Here is a 6,000-nt window from a genome sequence, read left to right on the forward strand (position 1 = left end):
CCTCCTCTCCAGTCAGTGCATACTTGAGTCTATTTCTCAGGAAGGTGAGGAGAGGGAGACATCCCTTAGGTTGCAGGGACCTGATGATGCACAAGGTGCCACAGCAAAGACCACCAATTCATTTTTTAGCAATTATACTTACATTGCCTGAGAAACTAACATATTAGATAAGTATGGTTATTCTCTTAAGTCATGATCTTGCCAAAGAACAACTTTAAATTTGACTTCATAGGAAGCAATGAATACTGCATCATCTTTTCATCTATTGTTTGTGCTTAGGTGAAAATTACATTGTGATTTTAAATAACACAAATAAGCACAACCAACTTTTACACATACAGCAGTACACACATAAAATGCATAGCATACATTATGACACAGAAAAATATAGAAATCTCTGCAATTCTTTTTAAATCTTTTAATCAGGCCCTATGGCTCACCATGTGGGTAGCCAATTACACAGGGATGAATGTTGGTAAGAAAGAGCTTATTTCTAGAAGCTGGCATCTTGGGGAAAGAAATTTCTCTCTTTTTTTAAAATTTTATTTATTCATTTGAGAGACAGAGCCACAGAGAGTGGGAGAGCCAGAGAGAAAGGTTCTCCACCAGCTGGACCACCCCCAAAATGGCCACAATGGCTGAGGCTGGGCTAATCCAAAGCCAGGAGCCAGGGTCTTCCCCATATCTCCCACATGGGTACTGGGTCCCAAGCCCCCCTGGGCATCTCCCACCACATTCCCAGGCCACAAAACAGAGAGTCAGATCAGAAGAGGACCAACAGGGACATGAAACAGTGACCACATGGGATGTCAGCACTACAGGTGGAGGTCCAGCTCTATATGCCACAGTACAGCCCCAAGAGAGAGCTCTTGATATAAAATGTTCTATCTCTGTTAAAGGGTTAATTTTTTAAAATTTATTTATTTATTTGAAAGTCAGAGTTACACAGAGAGAGAAGAAGAGGTAGAGAGAGAGAGGTCTTCCATCCAAAGGTTCACTCCCCAATTGGCTGTGATGGCCAGAGCTGTGTCAATCCGAGGCCAGGAGCCTGAGATCATTCTGGGTCTCCCACTTGGGCAGCAGCCCAAGGACTTGGGCCATCTTCTACTGCTATCCCAGACCATAACTGCTTAAGGGTTTCTTAAAGGACAAGGGTAGCTTCAGGGGGAGGTAAATAAAACAATGAGTCACCTTAATTGACAATATGTAAATGCCCAAGCTTTTTTCTGATGAGGCCTCTTAACCAGGGGACTCAGCATCAGTTGGGTGAAGGCTTCTTTGTTAGCTGGGGCAAAAGTCCACCATTATATAAATGCTACCATTCACCAGAGTAATTCAGGCAATATACAATATCAGTAATTGGTTTTTGCTATATAAAATGTGAAAAGGAAAAGGGAAGGAGGATGGCTTTAATATGGTTAAAATTCCTTTTTAAAAGCTCCAATCAACTGAATATAATTACTTCCTGCTGTTAGTAACCTCAATTAACCCTATTGTTCCACAGTTGAAACCTGAAAAATTTACTTGAGCATTTAACTTGGAAAGCAACGCTAGTCCCAGTGATGGTACTGGACACTAACGTACATGAAGATAATTATATCCTCATTTCAGATTCAGTAAGCACTCTGTTGGAAAAACATCTTTTATTGCTTTATTAACTCTTGTTCCTCACAGTCAATTTTATCAGAGGCCTTTGTGGAAATTTACAATAGATTTTTTTTTTAAATTTTTAAAATTTATTTGACAGTCAGTGAGAGAGACAGAAAGGTCTTCCTTCCATTGGTTCACCCCCCAAATGGCCACTATAGTGGGCGCTGTGCCAATCTGAATGAAGCCAGGAGCCAGGTGCTTCTTGTTTCCCATGTGGGTGCAGGGCCCAAGCACTTGGACCATCCTCCACTGCCTTCCTGGGCCACAGCAGAGAGCTGGACTGGAAGAGGAGCAACCAGGACTAGAACTCGGCACCCATATGGGATGCCAGTGCTGCAGGTGGAGGATTAACCAAGTGAGCCATGGTGCTGGCCCCTATGATAGATTTTTTTAAGAGATCAGGGAGCCCCAGGGTCTCTGCTCTACCACTGGGCTGAGGCAGAGCTGAAGCTCCTGCTTTTTCTAAATTGACAAGGACTCCTAACCTGTCTCCTTGGGCATCAACAGCCATAGACACAGTTGCTGGAAGGTTTAAGGGATTTAAATGCTTACTCCATCCCATTTACCAGAACTCTCACAAAACCTCTACTGTTAGAAATCCACTGATGCTGTGGCATATTGGATAAAGCAGCCACCTGCAGTGAGTGCCAGCATCCCATGTGGGTGCCCATTGGGGCTGGTCCTGGGTGCTCCAATTGTGATCCAGGTCTCTGCTGTGGCCTGGGGGAGCAGTGGAGGATGGCTCAGGCCCTTGGGCCCTTGGGCCCTTACATTGGGTGTTGTGGGGGGGGAACCCAGAGAAAGCTCCTGGCTCCTGGATTCAAATCAGCCCAGCTCTGGCCATTGCAGCCATCTGAGAAGTAAACCAGTAGATGAAGGACCTGATGGAACAAGGAACAAGGACACAAGCCTCAGCCATTCTCCTGCATTGAACAAAAGAGATAAACATTGGAATGTACTCTTTGCCCTAGAAACACAATTGGAGGGCCTGCGCTGTGGCATAGCAGGTAAAGCTGCTGTCTGCAGTGCAGGAATCTCTTATGGGTGCCGGTTTGAGTCCTGGCTGCTCCATTTCTAATCCAGCTCTCTGCTATGCCTGGGAAAGCAGTGGAAGACAGCCCAAGTCCTTGGGGCCCTGCACCCATGTGGGAGACCCAGAAGAAGCTCCTGGCTCCTGGCTTCAGATCGATGTACCTCTCTCTGGCCATTGTGGCCATCTGGGGAGTGAACCAGAGGATGGAAGCCTTCTCTCTCCCTCTCTGCCTCTCCTTCTCTCTCTGCTTAACTCTGACTTTCAAGTCAATAAATAAATCTTAAAAAAAAAAAAAAAACACCTCAATTGGGTCTCACACTCTGCTGTCTTCATACTCCACCCCTTACAGCCACCTGAAAGACCAGTTCCAGGAATTCCCCTCTGCTTGCTGCCCCCTACCTCACCCCCATCCCCAGCCTTCCCTGGGGGTCAGGGCCTTCTGTCAGGTGTTCCATCATGGGTACGTGGACAGTTGCAGTTGGTTACCCATCTCTATGGATTTATTTTCCCTGAATAAATTCGGTCCAGCTATAAATTCATACACTACCTCCTCTCTATTCTGTGCCTCTTTTCCTAACAGGACACCCCCCCCCACCTCTGCCTCTCTAACTCTGCTTTTCAAATAAAATAAACATTTAAAAATCCCACTTAACAACCACCTTCTCTTAAATTTAACACATATGCAGGCCATGCAATATTACAATAGAACACCATTTTTTTCTTAGTCATAAGATTGTAACTATATCCTGCCCAATCAGCCACGATGCAACTCAAGGTGATTTTGGATGAAAATTAAATTGAACCACTCATATTTCACCCAAGAGGAAGAAATCCTCATACAAACAACCAAATGAGTACTCTTCCAAAAAATATCCAAATTTCCTCACAGGGAGGCTGAAGTAAAAATCTTAGAATCCATCTCCTACACATCAGTACCACAAAAAATGACCTAAACCAGGTCCAAATGCCATGAGCCCAAAGAGCAGAAACAGAAATTGCAGGTATGCCCCTGGTTCAACTTACCCAGTCTCAGAGCTGTTGACTCCGGACACAAAGGGGAGCCATTGACTCCCCACAAGGTAGCTAATGTCCAGCAGGAACAGAAAGGAAAGTCCTGGAGAGAAAGTGCTCTCAGAAGCTGCGGGGATGTCCCCAGAGTCCCAGCCAAAATGTTAGCTCAAAAGCAGCTCTGGGGTGGAGGTACAAGTGATCATTGCTGTCCTTACTAATGTGAAAGGGTTAAGCCACTTGAAAAATACATTCCAGGGGCCAGCACTGTGGCTCAGTGGGCTAATGCCCTGGCCTGAAGTGCCAGCATCCCATATGGCCACTGGCTCTAGTCCCGGCTGCTCCTCTTCCCATCCAGCTCTGTGTTATGGCTTGGGAAAGCAGTAGAAGATGGCCCAAGTCCTTGGGCCCCTAACCTGTGTGGGAGAACCTGGAAGAAGCTCCTGGCTCCTGGCTTCAGATCGGTGCAGCTCCAGCTATTATGGCCAATTGAGGAGTGAATCATCGGATGGAAGGCCTCTCCCTCTCTCTCTCTCTGCCTCTCCTCTCTGTGTAACTCTGGCTTTCCAATAAATAAATACAATCTTTAAACAACAACAACAACAACAAAAATACATCGCAGACTTCTGGGCTAGCTCACCAGTGTCGTTTCCAGACACATAATCCAGCTCTGGATGCTCACCGCTTCAATTCGCCATAGCTGAGTGCTGGCCAGAGGAAAGGATATATTTCCAGAAGGCAGCTGCAGTCTTGGGAAAGAAAGTCCTCCCAATCCAAAGAAGCCTTTTTCTACCAAACCGCGCAGCACAGAGGATGTTTAAAGGGACAGGGATAATTGGAGCACCAGGCTTGAAATAAAACAATGAGTCTATTCAATTGACAATTATGCAGATTTTCAGGCTTTGTTCAGAGGAAGGTCCCACCAGCCAGTCAGGGGAGTCCAGGGTGTCAGGAGGGAGATGCTTTCTACCTCAGTTGGGGGAGGGTTCTCTGTCAGCTGGGTCAAAAGCCTGCCCTTCCAAATCATCTTTTTTCAGTAGGCTTCCAAAACTCTTCTGCAAATATTACTCACAAGATTAGGGGAAGGTAGGATGCCTTTATTAGGACTACCATGCTGTTGGAGGAGGGTGATCAGGGTTTATAAAGAGGTTGTAATGCAGGGGGTGCTGGTGTAAGGACTAGAATGACCTAATGGGGAGTTCTTGTAAGAGTGGACAAGATGCTTGCTTCTCCCCAGAACCTGTCTATTAGCAAGACAGAAGTGGTGATCCCACTCCCCCAGTTTCTAGTTTCATCATGAGAATAGCAAGGAAGCAATGATCAGCCCTTCTGAGCTTCTAGTTTTATCAGGAGAATAGAAAGAATTTGCCTATCTTACTATTCAGCTGGATTTTTGTTTTAACAAGAGCAAGCTAGACAGGATTATTGATGTGTTTTGTCCCCAGCCTCTGACTAATTGTTAGCTGTTACTATTCTGCTCACCCAAATTGCGGTTAAAAAACTCCACTCCATTTTTCAGGTCTCCCTCTCTTGGAGATCCCCTAGTGGCTGCTGTGGCAAGAGGTTTCTCATGTAAATAAATCTTGCTTTGCTCACTGCGTGTCCACATTAAATTCCTTGTGAGACACGCACCCCAGGCACCTTCCTTCATCACCATTTTCCCCCATTACTTTGGTGTGGTGAAGTCATGGAAGAGTTGACAGTCTCTGGTTTCAGATGTCATGGCTTGTTGTTAGATCAATGACAAGGCTTAAGTTCTCTGATTCCTCCTGGTGGTCAGCATCTGAGTCCTTCAGCTCTGCCTCAGCCTAATGGTAGAACAGAGACCTGGGGCTTCCCTGCTCTCTTAAAAACCTACTGTAAATTTCCACAGATGCCCCTATGAAGTTGATTGTGAGGAGCAGAAGTTAACAATAGGATTGCTTGCTTTCTTTCTTTCTTTCTTTCTTTCTTTTTGACAAGCAGAGTTAGTGAGAGAGAGAGACTGGGAGAAAAGTCTTCCCTTTTCCATTGGTTCACCCTCCAAGTGGCTACTCCAACTAGCACGTGGTGGCCAGTGCGCTGTGCCAATCCTAAGCCAGGAGCCAGATTCTTCCTCCTGGTCTCCCATGTGGGTGCAGGACCCAAACACTTGGGCCATTCTCCACTGCCTTCCCAGGCCACAGCAGAGAGCTGGACTGGAAGAGGAGCAACTGGGACAGAATCTGGTGTCCCGACTGGGACTAGAACCTGGGATGCTGGTGCCGCAGGTGGAGGATTAGCCTAGTGAGCTGAGGCACTGGTCAATAATGGGATTTCTAAGAGCTGGG

At 46.1% G+C, this 6,000-nt stretch overlaps 1 long non-coding RNA gene across 1 annotated transcript in view; it reads right to left on the reverse strand.

Moving 5' to 3' along the window:
- Positions 1 to 4,512, reverse strand: part of LOC149119519 (uncharacterized) — a 77,547-nt gene extending 73,035 nt beyond the window's left edge. The window contains exon 1 of the long non-coding RNA XR_016228626.1: positions 4,374 to 4,512. This is a non-coding gene — a long non-coding RNA (uncharacterized LOC149119519). The remainder of the gene's footprint in view (positions 1 to 4,373) is intronic.
- Between the last annotated feature and the right edge of the window lie 1,488 nt (positions 4,513 to 6,000).

This window comes from Oryctolagus cuniculus, chromosome Y (genome assembly GCF_051225735.1).
Source record: "Oryctolagus cuniculus isolate XC-2025 breed Fujian yellow rabbit chromosome Y, ASM5122573v1, whole genome shotgun sequence".
Taxonomy (NCBI): Eukaryota; Metazoa; Chordata; class Mammalia; order Lagomorpha; family Leporidae; genus Oryctolagus; species Oryctolagus cuniculus.